Genomic DNA, 15,324 nt, shown 5'->3' on the forward strand with positions numbered 1-15,324 from the left:
ATTATTTCCACTCTGCGTACCTCCCCCACCCTGACCCCTCAGCAGACAGAGGTGGAGTAGGGAGCCCAGCAGGGACCCAGACTAGAGGTTGGGGGGCTTTTAAGGAGCTGGGGATTGGGAAGGTAGGTCTTAGGGCGCCTCAGCAGGAAGCAGATCCTGAGCATTTGTGCAACGAGGGGGTGACCTTAAATGTTTGCTGCAGGTTGTGACGCTCTGTCCACATGGTGGGGCTTTGGCAAGAGCCTGCTATAGACTGAAATGACACAAGACGCGGCTCTTCTAAGCTGACGTGGGGCCGCTCTTGGTCCATGAGTAACTGCACGTATGTTTCCTCTTGCTATCAAAATACACATTATCACCAGCCCTGGAGAAATGCTCATTTGGAAAGCCAGAAAGAACAGAAACTTCCCTTCTTGCGGGCAACACAAGGACCATCCCTGGTAACAACTGAGTGCATTTCTTTTGGGTCTTTTCTTCATCTTTACATTTTATATCATCTTGATAATACCTGATAGTATTTATCTTAGTGTCTTTTTAAAAATTCAATGTGATTGCATAAGCATTGTCCCATGTCTTCAAAAACTCTTTGTAAACTGACTCCTAATGGATACAGCCTGTTCCAGAGAGGGGATGTCTTATCACCTCGCGATTCATTTTTGTTGGGCCTATTTTCTTCTACTACAGATGATGCTCTGATGAACAGCGTGAAAGGTTTCGAGGTTTCAAAGAACTTCCTCAGCTTGGGTTTCCAGACGGGCAATTACTGAGCCAGCTCACCTCCTGAAACACACAGCCAACGGGGCCTCCAGCACACTTGTAGAAGTTTACACTCCCACCAGAGGCACCCCCTCCCCCTGCCGGTGTCCGCGTGCCCAGACCTGTTACCACCTGCGGTGTGGCTGACTTGAACCTGAAGGGAGACACGCCCTGCTCATGAGGATGAGAATTGCCTGTTGGTGCTCCTGCCACCCCTGGGAATCGCCTCCTCTGGGCCTGGCTGGGCCTGGGAGAACTGAGGGCCTGGGAGGCTGGGGGTGGGGACTGGGGGCTGGGAGAGGACGCTGCTTGGTTTGAGAAGCCTGCTGATCCGGGTCTATGGCCTTGGCCAGTGGCTTCCTAACCTGCAAATGGGGACAGCGGGAGGGTCATGAGGGAAGGCATGGACAGCAGGCTCAGGCAGCAACTGGCCACTGCATTTCTGCCTTTCACAGCCTGTCCACTGGCCGGCCCACTGGAAAGGCCCACATGGAGGGGATGCACTGTTCCCCGGTCCAAAGCCACTCCCATCTCTTCCCAGAACAGCAATGCATCAAGTGCACCGGGCTCCTGGACTTCATTAGCAACTTACTTATTTCTCTTTGCGTAGCAGAAGTTTCCATTCAACAAGAGAAGCCTTTTTCAAATTACACGTCCCCTCCACCAGCTACATGGTTTGGAGGCTGAGGGAAGATGGGGTTCAAGATCCACGGGTCTCAGAACCTCTGCCTATTTCAGAGGCCAGGGCTCCACCGGGAGGCTGCCTGCTTTGCCTCCAGATGGAAGGACGCCCATCACCAGCTCCAGCCCTGGCTGGGTTTCCAGGGGCCCAGCTCAGGGAGGCCAGTCAACCACATGTTTGCCCTCCCATCCACTGGCCCACGTCCCTCCTGTCTTCTGAGTGGGGCTTGGCTGGAGACAGAGAAACGAATCAGACAAAACCACCTCACCAAGGTACAGGCTCCGGAGAGGAGACAGGCACGGGAAATACGTGATTACACTCACACTTACTGAAAATTCATTTTCTGAGTACTTGTTATCGGTCACAAGCTGTACTGGGAAATTCATTCTGGGAATTCTGTGAGCTGGGCACTGAATTTGCCCCAGGCCCTTTCTGGCCAAGGCAGAGAAAAGTCCAGCAAGGGCCAGGGCCCACCCAGGGTCATACTCAGGCCACCGTTAGGAACCCAGAACTCAGATGTCTGGCCTGCCCAGCTTTGCTGATGCTCTGACGGGGCCCACAGGGAGGCTGCGGTGGTCCTGCTTCCGGGCCTCCCTCTATCACAAAGGCCCCCTGAGCCCCTGGGACAGGGCCAGCCTGGGAGCAAGAGAGAGCACCTGTCCTGGACAGCCAGGGAGGGAGCGGGGAAGGCTGGTTCCTGCAGGCGGCCCCAGTAGGAAGCACCTGTGGGAAATGGAAGGGCGGGAGGGGAGGGCAGAGGTCAGCTGCACAGCCCGAGATCTGGGGAAGCCGGGGCAGGGACACTGCAGCAAATTGGAACCATGGCAGCTGAGGCCAAGCCCAGCTGCAGGGCCTGGCAGTCCCATGGTGGGCCACTGCCCCCTTCTCCAACTGCTCCAACCTGACAGCACAACAAAGGAGGTGCTGGCCGACCCAGAAGCTCCGAGTGACTCTCAGGGGTGGCTGTGTACCTGTGGCTTGTCCTGGAGGGTGAATGAAGAGCTCTGGGCAGGGACAGGGTGGACACAAAGAGACAAGCCTACCACAGAAATGCCAAGGCTGGCTTTTAAAGAAGATGGGTAAGAACTGGCAGGATTTCTTTCCTAAGCAACTGTTCTGGGTCCATCTTTTTGGGGAAATGGGAGTTCCTACGTCCAGGATCCTCACCTGTCCCTAAACTACTCGATGATATGATCGCCCTACAGCTTGGCTGCTGCTTCCACACCCGTTGGCAAGGAGCTAATATTGACTGACACTGTCAATAATAAAGAGCTCTGCCCAGTGCTCTGGGTGAAGGCAGACATGGCGGTGGATCATGGACCTGCAGACTGCCGGACGCAGACATGATTCTAGTGCTCAACCTACCATCCGGAGTATAAAGGCGAGTATAAACCCTTTCACCCCAAGAACGTTCCGTTGTCATTTGTCGGTCTCACTGAAGCCATAGTGAACTTGCCCAGGGCTGAAATCCTCAGGCAAGACAATCTTCCTGCCTTAACTCTGTTCCAAACTGAGGACCCCACCTCCAGCCTCCAAGAACCCAGTCCCCACATAGACAGCCAGTTAAGGCAGCAGAGAAGAGGATAAGGGAAGTGGACAAGAAAGATCTTTCTCCAACCTGAACCCCACAATGAGAGCTCAGGTGGTGACTGGAAGTAGTGAGCCAACCATCTCTAGAAGCAGTCAATCTGCTCCCAGGTGCCCAGAGGCCAACAAGCCCAGGGAAGAGTCTAAGTGTGTGTGTGTATGGTGGGGAGCAGGGGTTATAACAAGGTGCACCCCTAACTCCTCATCGGGAGGCCCCCTGTGGGCAGGGCTGTGTCCGGAACTCAGCGCTGACCAAGTCCTCTGGGCAGCCCAGTGGCGTGCACCAGGAATTCCCGAGGCTCCGGGCAATGGCCAGAAAGGTGGAGCATCTCTGAGAGCCAGCTAGGAGCTTTGCTCCCAGTAGCTGAAACCACTCAACACCTGCAGAATGTTGCTTACTTGGTCCCTACTTACCAGGTGGACCAGGGAGGTAAATGACCTGCTCAAGTTCGCACAGCTGGCTGGGGTGGGGCGAGGGTGCCCACTCAGGCCTGGCTGACAGTCTGGGTTGAGTACTCCCGGCCTCCCCTTCTGTAGTCCTGCATTCAGGAAACCTTTATGGCGAGCCCTGGGCTAGACCCTGGTCAGACACAAGCGCATGGAGAACCAAACGGGTGAGTGTCTCCCGCTGCAGGCGCCCCAGGCTCTCTCTGTACCCAGCTTCTGCTGGAGAATTTCGCACATTTGCCTACATTGCTTATGTCTTTACATTTCATTTTATTCAACACACTTTGACCAAAATATTCACTCCATTTCTCTCCCCTTTCCTAAATTGCATATATTCACTCCCTGACCAGGCCTGGGGTGGGGTGCCGTGAGCAGTTAAGTCGGGTCCTGGGACACAGCCCCAAAGTGGGGATGATGCAGGGCTCCAGGGGGGAAGGGAGAGGAGGAGGGGCCTGAGAAGGGGCTGCCGGGGCTGGTGCCAAGGCTGGGGACCCCGAGCTGGGTCCAAGCCCACATGAGAGAGATTGGTACCCCATCCTACAGCTGAGAAAAGTGAGGCTCAGACAGGTCACGTGACCCAATGTCCTGGAAGGCACTCAGGTCCAGGTGCTGTAGCCCCACCCCAGAGAAGCCCACAGCCAGGTGCCCTGTCTACAGTGCTCTCCCGGTCCTGTCACTAACCCCCATGCCCTCCCAGGACCCGAGTCCAGGACCCCTGGGGAGCACAGACTCCCCCCCCCACACCCCCGCGAGGATCTCACCTTCCCCCTTGCCTCCTCCAGCTGGCTGGACACTATGTGCCCCGAGGCAGATTGCAGCCCCCTCCTGGGCTTGCTGCCGCCCCTGTGCCCTACCCCGGCCACCCCCACCTGCCTGCACTAAGCACCAGTGAGAGTGAGAGCTTCAAGAACCGGTAGGGGTCCAGAGGGCAGGGGGCCTTGCATTGCCCACCACTCAGCCACTGGGAGACGCCTCTTGCACACCTTCCCCAACCCAGGCCCTCCATGGCAGGCTGCCAGGCATTCTCTCCTTGCCCCTCACAGTCCCTGCTTGGCTGCCTCTCTTCTCTTCCTTGATTTTCACCCTACAGTTTGCACACTCGCCTCCTCTATATGGTGCTGAACCGTCTACTCAGCCATGAGTTACCCCTTCAAGATTTGGGAAGCTTGGAGATTTACCTGCCCTACCTACAAGCTAACAAGTGAGCCTACCACAGTTCCCTGAATGCATAAGAGGACACAAGACACCTAGGTCAGAAACAAAGGACTCATGGCATCAGCCTGAGCCAAGTATCAGCATATTTATGCACCAGTTCCCCAAGCCCGGACTCTCACGTGCAACACAGAGAAAGCCTGCTGACACCTGCGTTCTCAGTGGTTGTGTTACAGGGAATGAACCCTGCGCTCAGGAAACCTGAATCTGTTATAGGAGCCAGTAAGTACGGCTGCTCTTTGCTCTGGAGAGAAAAAGGAGCACGTTTCCAGGCTTTTCACTTATTCTGTAATAGTGGCCACCCAAAATTCCTGTCCACCCAGAACCACTGAATGTAATCTTGGGAAAAGGGTCTTTGCAGATGTATTGTTAAGATTCAGTCATACCAGACTAGGGTGGGCCCTTAGTCCACTATGACTGGTGTCCTTATAAGAAGGAAGTTTGGACACAGACTCACAGGAGGGAAGATGCCACGTGAGGACAGGCGCAGCAGCTGGAGGGACGCGGCCACAAGCCAGGGAACACCTCGGATCACTAGCCGTGACCCAGAAGCCAGCAGAAGGACCCCGCCCTAGAGCCTTCGGGAGCAGTGTGGCCCTGCAGACCCCTTGATGCTGGCCCCCAGAACTGCGAGAGAATTAATGTCTTGTTTTAAGCCACCCAGTTTGCAGTCATTAGTTACGACCACCATGGGAACTAATGCACCACAATACAAAGTCCTTGGAAAGGCATTTGGGAGCCACGAGCCTCTGCTCGCGACACACAGGGAACCGGAGGCCCGCAGACGGTCCTCTCCAGCCCGGAAATGCCTTTGCTCACCAGGACTGAAGACCCAGCAGGTGCGCTGGGACCCGCCCACCTTCTCTGCCATTTTCTTGCCCTGGGGGGGTCTCACCTCTGCCCCAGAGGCTCACTGTGGCATTTTCCCCCCTCTTTGTAAAGGGAATGTTGTGCCAGCTGATAAGAAAATGTTAAATGCTTCTATCATATCGTTGTTACCTATTGGGCTTCCCCCAAGATTGAAGAAAGAATTCTGTGGATTTCAAAAAGCTGGAATGTCTGGGGAAAAACCTCTTAGATGGCAGATCAGAGAAGGTAGGGGCTTGTCCGAGGCCAGTTGTGAGTCAGAAGCGGGGAGTCAGTTCCTGAACTCCAGCCTGAGGGCAGCCTCCCGAGTTGGTAACCAGGTTCCACCATTCCCAGCGAAGAGGAGCAGAGACGAGGCTCAGAAGTCAGGCGGGGGCAGGGAATGTGGGGCGCTGCTGGAGCCAGTGGGGTGGGGGGGCAGGGCCCTGCTGGGGGGGGACAGAGGCATATTTTTAACAAGCAGCGTCCTTCGGCCGTCTGCTCCCCCTTTACTCCTGTCTACGCACAGAGAACCCCTCTGGTCTGCAACACCCAGCCCCCCGTCACCCTGCACCTCTCCAAGGTTTCCACCCTAGACCTAAGGGCTCTCAGGCCAACAAGTTGTCTAAAAATCCTTGTCACAAAAGGGCCACCTCTTCAATGGGAGGCAGGGATGTCATCTGTCTTGCTCCCCCGAAGGCAGGTGCCACACAGTATGTCTGTGTGGCGGCTGTGCCAAGGCCAGGGCTGCGCCCTCCACTCAGCTGACCCCCACTCATTGCATGTGGGTGTGCTGGGCACCCCCCTCCCAGACACGAGACCCACCATCCAATTCACCTGGAGGGAGAGCTCCTTGCAGCCCAGACTACTGATCCAGAGAGATGGCTGGGGCCTGAAAATCTGCACTTCTAACAAGGTCCTGGGTGATGAGGCTACACACTTTGAGGCACACCCCTCTCCCCTGAGCTGACTACTTCCTCCAAGTGGTCTGTGGTCACCATGCCTCTTGGCCTTTAGCTCCAAACAATCCATATACCATACAAATACAGCCCATAAGACAGTAGGTGTGGCCATATAAATCTCAGAGAAAGCAGACTTTAAGACAATGGGTAATACCCAATGTAATGAGGGACATTTAAAAATGACTAAAGGCCCCATTCATTAAGGAAACATATAGTCTTAATTGTGAATGTACCTTATTACAGAGTTTTAAAATAAGTAAGGCAAGAACTGAAAAAAGGGAGGAAGTGGGCAAATCCAGTGATATTCATTTTTCGATACCTACTATGACAGTAGACATAAAATAATAGAGATACAGAAGACTATCACAATATGTCCTAACTGATATTTATAGAGTAGGACACCTAACAGCTTCAAAATACACATTCTTTTCGAGGACAAATGGAACATTCACCAACACAGATTATATCCTAGGCCATAAAACAAGTCTAAATACATTTTAAACGATTGAAATCATGCAAAGAATTTCTCTCTCATCACTTTATAATGATGAAAGAAATCTAGAAAGGCTCCCAGTGTTTGTTGGAAATTAAGCAACACACAATAAAATAACCCTGTAAGTCAAAGAAGAAATCCAAGGGAAATTAGAAAACATCTTCAAGTGGATGTAAATGAAAATACCACATGTCAAAATTTGTGAGAAGCAGCTAATGCAGGGCTTAGAGGGAATGTTATAGCTTTACATGTTTATGGTTTTTTTTTAAATAAATGTTTAAAATCAGTAATGTAAAGAAACTAGAGAAAGAAAAGCCAATTAAACCCAATATAAATAGAAGCATAGAAATAATACAGATAAGAAAGAAAATGTGTGAAATAGAAAATATATAAACAATAGAGAAAGGTGTGGACAACAAAATAATGGCCCATCAAAGATGTCCACGGCCTAATTCCTTGACTCTGTGACTTTGTTACCATACGTGGCAAAGGGGAATTAAGGTAGCAGGTTAAATTAAAGCTGCTAAAATAGGGAGATTATCCTGGATTATTCAGGTGAACCCTGTGTGATCCTAGGGGCCCTTAAAAGTGGAAGAGGGAGCAGAAGGTCAGAGTGACGATCCGCAAGGAAGGCCCAGGGGTCACTGCTGGCCTTGAAGACGAGACAGCGGCCCTGAGCCAAGGGATGCAGGCAGCCTCCAGCAGCTGGAAAATACCAGGACCGATTCTCCCCGGGGAGATTCCAGAGAAGGAGAAAACTTGGCAGAGACCTTGAATTTGGCCCCAGGAGACCCCCATCAGACTTTCGACCTTCAGAACAGTGAGAGAAGACATTTATGTTGCTCAGCCCCAAGTCTTTTGTTACAGCAGCAAGAGGGAATTAATACAAAAAATCCACAAAGCCAATAATTCATTCTTTGAAAAGATTAATAAAATAGCCAAAGCCCTGGTAAGACCGATCAAGAAAAAGAAAGAAAACACAAATTAACAATACCAGGAAAGAAGGAACATCATTACAGATCCTACATACATTGAAAGGATAATAAGGGAACATTATGAGAAACTTTATGCCAATGAATTTGACAATTTATGTAAAATAAACTCCTTGAAAACATAACTCACCAAAAATGACAAAAGAAGAAAATATAAAAGCCCAAGAGCCTTATAGCTATTAAAGGAATAAGAATTTATAATTAAAACTTTCTCACAAAGAAAACTTCAGGTTTTGGTGGCTTCACCAAACAGACATTTAAGGAAGAAATAATAGCAATCTTATAGAAGTCCCTTCAGAAACTTAGAGGAGAAAGGAGCACATTTCACACTGTTTTCACATGTTAGAATCACCCTGATACCAACACTTGGCAGGGATAGCTCCAAAAGGGGAAAAAAGGAGCAAGAGAAAGAGAAAATTACAAATATAATCCTTGAACATAGATGCAAAATCCTCTACACAATTTTAGCAAATCAAATCCAGCAATACATACAAGGATACCAAGGATAATGAATCCTGACAGAGCAGCCCTTTTCCAGAAAGGTGACTGGTTTAATATTCAAAATCAATCCACGTGATTTGTTTCATTAACAGGATAAAGGATTTTTTTTAAAAAAAACATAGGCTTTCAACAGATGCAAAAAAAACCATGAGACCAAATTGGTTCATGATTTCAAAAGCTTTTAATTGTCAGTGACCTAAGAATACAAGGGAACGTCACTAACTGGATAAGGGAACTGCAAAAAAACCTACAGCTAACATGTCAGGCAATAGTAAAGGGCAAGGCTTTGCCGGCGGGGGCCGGGTGAGGGACAAGTGTCAGCCATCCCACTTCCATTCCACCGTGTCTGGAGGTCCCGGCCAGTCACTTTGTGCCAGCATCATCCAAGCAGAAAACCCTACAGAATCTACAAACACCCCCCAGACCTGGCCTCAGTAAGGGAGGGACAGTGCTTGCCTTCAAGAGGGGCATCTGGGGATTCTGACCGTATGGGGAGCGTGCCCAGAAAGCCCAAGGATGCAGAGTTATTTTAAGGCAAATTGGGCCTAGGGTTTCCTGTGGAGGCCAGGCTTGTTCTGCTTGGGAAATCAGAAAGCAGTGATTGAAGACAGATTCTTGGCGGGACTGCCAGGCTGCTCTAATCCACTCCCCGGCCCGGAGGCTTGGGCCGAGTGCAGGGCGCTCGCTGCCAGCCTCTCCGGGTGTGCACTCCACTGGAGGTAGGGGCAGGGGCTGGCGGCATGTGAAAGGCCTCGGCCTAGACCGCTTTCAGCCCTCCCCTCCCCCGGCCCCAGGGTAGAGGGCAGTTGGGCAGCAAGCCATTCCCACGGGGTGGGGTGAGTGGGCGATCTGTGGAGGGGAATCCGGCCCACGTGGCTGGCAAGCTGGGTCCTGCCAACCTCGCCCACTCAGGTACCTGGCCTTGGCTCAGTGCTTGGACCGGAGCCCAAGACCCTCATGGGACCCCAGCCCCAAAATACCTAACTGTCCAAGGGTGCTGGCCTGTGGGATGAGCACAGACTTTCCCCCGAGTCCCAAGCCAGGTCTGCCCTCTGTGGGCAACTTCCAGGGAACCCCCAGGAGGAGAGGGGTCCTCCTCTACCTCCACAGGGCCCTTTCTGGCCTTCCGGCACTGAAGTCCTTGTCACACCAACAGCTAGACTTAGCTTCTGAGTGGGCTCCCCTGCCCCCAGGTGCCCCCAGGGCTCCCATCTGCATGCCGGCCCCAGACACAGAGCCCAGCCTTGGATGAGGCACGTGGAAAATGATCCTCAAAATTCACCAGACTCAGCCTCTGTGGCCAGTGGGCCAGCGGTCCAGGCCAGCACCAGAGACGGAGGGATGCCCAGTTTTCAGTGGGGACGAGGACAGGGGGTGACTCTACAGCCCCATCTCCAGGGAGGGCCAGAGTGGGCTGCAGCTGCGATGGGGAAGCAGCCGATACCCCTGCAACCGGGACAGGGAGGCTGGGCCGTTTTTGAGGTCTAGATGACGTTCATGCTGTCTCCGTGTTCCGACGTGACAACCAAGGGGCTTCATTTGCCTGCGGCCCTGTCCGGTGCTGGTATTCTGTGCAGTCGCTGAAGTCCCACATGAAGACACGCTCTTCTGGAGGCAGAGGTGTCCCCAGAGAAGGGGGAACGTGCATGGGGCACAATGGGGATGTCCCCACAGTCCATCAGATGTGCAGGGAAATCCCCAAACACACCACATGCCAGGTAGAGGGCTCAGGTTTGGGCATGGTGGAGGGGCTGACCTCTCCATCAAGGTCTCCTGGGACCCCCGGGTGTCCTGTGGGGCTCCCAGGCAGCGTGGGAGCCATGGGAAACCCCAGGAAGGCTGGGCAGGCGGCCCGGCGGCAGGATCGGACTTCCCCAAGCTGAGAGGCCCCAGGCTGGGTCACAAGGAAATAGCTTTTCATGCAAGCTTGCTGGGATGGGCTCCATTTGGACAGCATCCCCAGGCGTGGAACTGACACCTCTGAGGTCCACAGGAAGAGTCTGGAACCTCCTAAGAGAGACACAGTCAGGGTGAAGCTCCCCACCCCAGGGTGAAGTCCCTCCCAGCTCCCTCAGCCTCCTCTCGCTTCACCTGCCAACCTCTGCCTGGAGCACAGGTGTGATGCCCAGTGGTGGCACACAGTTGCGACGTCCAGGTGTGATACCCAGGTGTGGTGCCCAGGCGTGGTGGACAGGTGTGACACTCAGAGCTCTGCAAGGTACATCTATTATTTGTCAGACTTTCACTGAGCACCTACTGGGCTGCCCTGGACTGCACCCCGGGAACCCAGAGCTGAACACCAGGCTCCCTGCTTTTGAGGACTTTCCATTTCAGGGAGAAGGAGAAGGTGAGGAAGATGCCTCAACAGCTGCCCCTGTTTATCATGGCTTCCCGCCTCACCAGCTCCACAATTAACAGGTGTGCACCCAGGAATGAGGAGGGGCCTGCGTGGTTAAGCAGTGCCATCCTGGAGGGTCCCTCACACAAAAGGTCAAGCGGGAGAGGCTGAGTGCAAAAGAAAAGCAGGGTACATATGGGGGATACATGTGAATGCCGCGTTATTACTCAGAAAACCTCATTTTCCCTTCATGTCACAAAATGCTACACAGTACCTGCCTTGTAAATCTGTAATCACAGGCCAGAGCTGCCAGTTAAAAAGAGGGGAGAACATTCTAGCTCTTCCACTGAGTGGGAGAGGCACTGGGCTAGTTTTGGTTTGGTTTTTCCCTTATTTAAGTTATTGTATGTGTATAATATTTTTGTAACGTTAAGCACCCTAAAGGCAGAAAATAAATCCTGAAGCGCTGACCAGTCTCCGGAGCCCTGGGTGGAAGGCCATGGACCAGGGATCCAGGCAGGGGTCAGAAAAGGGCTGAGCTGCAGGAACCAGCCTCCAGGCCAGGCTTGCTGTGCGTACCGATTTCCTGTGGCTACTCTGACAAATGGCCTTTCTCCTACAGCTCTGGGGGCCAGAGTTCAGCAGGGCTGCATCTTTTCCGGAGGCCAGAATGGAGAATCTCTCCTGTTGCCTGTTCCAGCTTCTAGAAGCTGCCTGCATTCTGTGACTCGTGGCCCCTCCTCCATCTTTGAGGCCATAGACAGCCTGGGGCCCAAAGGATAACCCAGGATCATCTCCCCACCCAAAGATCCTTAGTCACATCTGCAAAGTTCCTTTAATCATGAAAGGTAATATATTCAAGGGTCCGGGGGTTAGGACAGGGCCGTCTTTGGGGGCCATTACAAGTCTGGCGCACCAGGGGACACTGGGCTCTGTCCCCCTGTCTGCACTGACCAGGGGGCATCAGCAAGACTTCTCGGAGTCTGTGGGCTGTCACGCAGTCCCACACGGCCCCAAAGGCCCTCTTGGCCAAGTGGGGTTTTAGGAGACCCCCAGAAGGAGCCCGGGCTCCACAGGGCAGTGTGGAAAGTAGCAAGACTCACCCACTAGAAAGCTAAACTCTGCACAGGGCCTTAGATTTGCAAAGGACTTTTCCTACACACCAGGCAATGAGCAAAAGCTCATTAAATATTTTTCAATGACTCAATCAACCAATGAATGAATACATAAATGAAAGAACAAACTTATGAAATGGCCGAGTGCAACTGTCCCCACTGTCAGGCAAGGAGCCTGAGGCTCAGAGTGGGTCACTTCACAAGGGTCTCAGCCGTGGTCTGCTAGCTGCAGACATGCACCCCTCTGGTACCAGGACAGTCCTGGCACATGGTGAGTGCTGACCTAGTTGTTCATTCATAGAGCAAGGGAAGAAAATGGAAGGTCAGCCAGCTATGCGGTGGGGACAGGGGCCTCACCTGAACCTGCTGGCAGTTCCCCCGGCCTCACATGACCCATGCAGCAGCTCTGAGAGATGCACACGCGCACGCGCGCGCACACACACACACACACACACACACACACACACACACACACACACACACACACACACACACAGGCACACCAACCAGAGCTTCCTGACAGGCCCAGGAACACACTCAGCTCTCTCTGGGTTTCTGGAAGAGGCAGATGGGCACTGAGGGAGCAGAGCCACTGGCGTGTTCTCTAGGGGCTCCAGGGGTCAGCTGCTTTCCGGATCACCTGTGTCACCTTCATGCTTACCCCCAGTCTCAGGCCCCTCAAAAGGAAAGATCTGAAAACTTCCCAGAAGCCACACACATAGGTTTTAAACCAGCAGGTTCTGAGTTCAAATACTGCCTCTGTCATTCCTCACTGTATGATCCTGAACACTTTCTTTATAAAGCTTTATTTTTTTTAGAGCCGTTTTAGGTTTAAAGCAAAATTGATAGATCTCCCACATCCCCCCTGCCCCCACATATTCACAACCTGTCCCATTATAACACCCTCCCCCAGAGGGGCTACACTGGTGAACCTACCCAGACATGTCATTATTAGTCAAGTCCCTAGCGGACATCAGGGTTCACTCTTGGTGTTGTGCAACCCCTGGATTTGGACAAATGTGTAATGATATATCACTGTTGTGATATCACGCAGGTGGTCCCAACAAGGGACATGACTAGAGGGACTGTTTAGGCAGGTTAAGGACCCTGAGACTGGCAATTGCAGGAAGCTGCTGCCATCCCCAGGGCTGGAGGAACAAGTGGAGGAAATGGGGTTTCCAGCGGAAGCAGGTGGGAGCCACTGCCGCAGAAGGCCCTCCAGGCAGGAGCCGCAGTTCACCAGCAGCGGAGGAAGTGCCCCCACCCTCTCCCTCTCCTGCTGATCTCCAGCTGCTGCCTCCCCTTGGCCGGACCCAACCAGGTACCAGGGGAATGCAGTCCACCAGGTGGGCACAGACAAGGCAGCAAATGGATCTGGGGGCAGGAGGGCACACATGAAAAGTGACGGTCAGCACTGCTCATTATGGGGTCATTTGTTTATTCATTCTTTCAGCAAACACCTATTCGGCACCTTCTAAGTTCCAAATACTATCCTAACCACTGGAGGGGGTGGGGAGACGAGTCCTCTCAGTGAAATTACCTCCTGGTGGATGAACTAACTGATACATAGCCAACTGCACAATACAATGCCAAGTCCAAGTGCCAGGAAGAAAAACGAATCAGGGCAGGGGAACAGAAAGCAAAACGGAGCCTACTGAGGGAGTCCAGAGAACACGCTGGAAATCCCAGGATGCACTCACTCCATGTGTTTGCTCCAGCTTGTCCTTCGGGGACACCCTGGCCTGCCACCCAGGCAGAGCTGCTCATCCCAGGACCCTGGTGAACTCACCAGCCCACTCCCTCTCCTGAACTCAAGTCACCAGAAAGTCCACCACCTGACACATCTTTAACACCATTTCGGCTGGGGGTGAGGGGAGCAGGTGGCTTAGCTTCAAACATGCAAAACGATGGGAGGGAAAGTTTTAATACTGAATATGGCAATAAATATTTGCACAATTGCATTTCAAAACTTTAAAACAATCTCTACACATTAAAATAAATAAGAACCAGTAATCATCACCACGGGATGCCCAGCCGGCTGGCCTGGCCCGTGGCAGCACAAGGCTTCCTGGCCTCTACCCAGCACCGACTGTGAATCCTGCCAGAAAATTCCTGGACCAGGAGCCACCCTCCCCACAACAGTGTCACAAAGGAGACAGGGTGAGCCTTATTAAATGAGGAGTGCAAAGAACCCGGCAGACACTCTGGAGTGTGAGATGCGGGGTGCTAGTTGCGGAGTATGGGACATGGGGTGTCGGACATTTACCCCAGGGCGGTACTTCTCAAACTTCACGGAGATTGTGAATGGTCTGGAGTGCCCGGATTCCAAGGCCCGGTCTCCGTTCTGTAACTCTGCGGTGGAGCCCGGGGAGATGCATTTCTAACAAGTTCCAGGGTGATGCGGAAGGAGCAGGTCAGTCCACACTTTGAGAACCGCAGCGCGGGGCCGCTTAGATGCGGGAAGTGTCTGCCCCAGCCGGAGCGCCAGGGCCGGGGCTGAGTGTGAAGGTCCGGTTTTTCCTCCCGGCTCCGGCGTGCCGCACAGGCCGGGCTTGGGGAGGGGGCGCTCAGTGGGCATCAGAGGCCCGTCGCAGGGTGGGTTACCGGCCGGGGAGCCGCTCGGGGCCGCCCGGTGGCCGGAGGGCGGGGGGCGGGGGCGAGCCCAGCCCCGGCGGGCACCACCCGCAGCCTGCGCACTGCAGCCGGGTGGGGGCTCCTGAGAGGACACCCCGGGTCCCCAGCTCCCAGCTCTGGCCCGCCCCGCGGAGGGCCCTCGCCGGGGGGCGTGCCTGCGGCCAGGTCACCGCCCCCGCGGGTCACCGGTGGCTCCGGGTCCGGTGCCGCTGCAGCGTCGAGCACCCCACACGCGGGGGCGGGGCGGGGCGGGGCGGGGCCTCCGCGGCCCCCTCCCCCGGCCCCGGGCTTCGGTTTATGCGCGGTGGCAGCGGCGGCGGCCGTGGCGCGGGGACCAAGGTGAGCTGCAGCGGAGGGTCCCGGAGGCCCGCCGGGGGAGGGGAGCGGGTGGGCCGGGGGTGGCAGGCGCGCCCCTGCGGGAGGCGGGGGCCAAGGCGGCGCCGGTGGCATGGTGCGAGCGCGCGCGCGCGCGCGCGTGTGTGTGTGTACGCGCGCGTGTCGCGCCGAGGGCAGGCACAGGGGTGGGATTGGGATCAGGGGCCCCTGGGATGGGGGTCCCGCCTCTCCCACCGCAAGTGTCCCCGGACCTCCGGGCGCATCCTCTCTCCGGGCTCTCTCCCCGCGCCCCGCCCCCTTCTCCTCTCTGACTTTCTCTCCGTCTCTGTGGGTTGGTCTCTGCGTGCCTGTCCAGCCAGCTGTCCAGCCGCCTCGTTTCCTGATCGCCCTTCCCCGACACTGCCCCTCCCCACGCCAGCTCTC

At 54.3% G+C, this 15,324-nt stretch overlaps 1 protein-coding gene across 3 annotated transcripts in view; it reads left to right on the plus strand.

Annotated features, from left to right (window-relative positions):
- Positions 1–14,177: 14,177 nt before the first annotated feature.
- PRR5 (proline rich 5) overlaps positions 14,178–15,324 on the plus strand; it is a 46,533-nt gene continuing 45,386 nt past the window's right edge. Inside the window, exon 1 of one of the 3 annotated variants that reach the window (XM_073214015.1) lies at positions 14,178–14,344. The gene's annotated coding sequence lies outside the window, so the exon portion shown is untranslated. Of the gene's footprint in view, positions 14,345–14,769; positions 14,905–15,324 lie in introns of those variants that run through there. The other 2 variants (XM_073214017.1, XM_073214014.1) reach the window with 2 other exon arrangements.

The sequence above is a fragment of the Manis javanica genome, chromosome 10 (assembly GCF_040802235.1).
Source record: "Manis javanica isolate MJ-LG chromosome 10, MJ_LKY, whole genome shotgun sequence".
In the NCBI taxonomy this organism is placed as follows: Eukaryota; Metazoa; Chordata; class Mammalia; order Pholidota; family Manidae; genus Manis; species Manis javanica.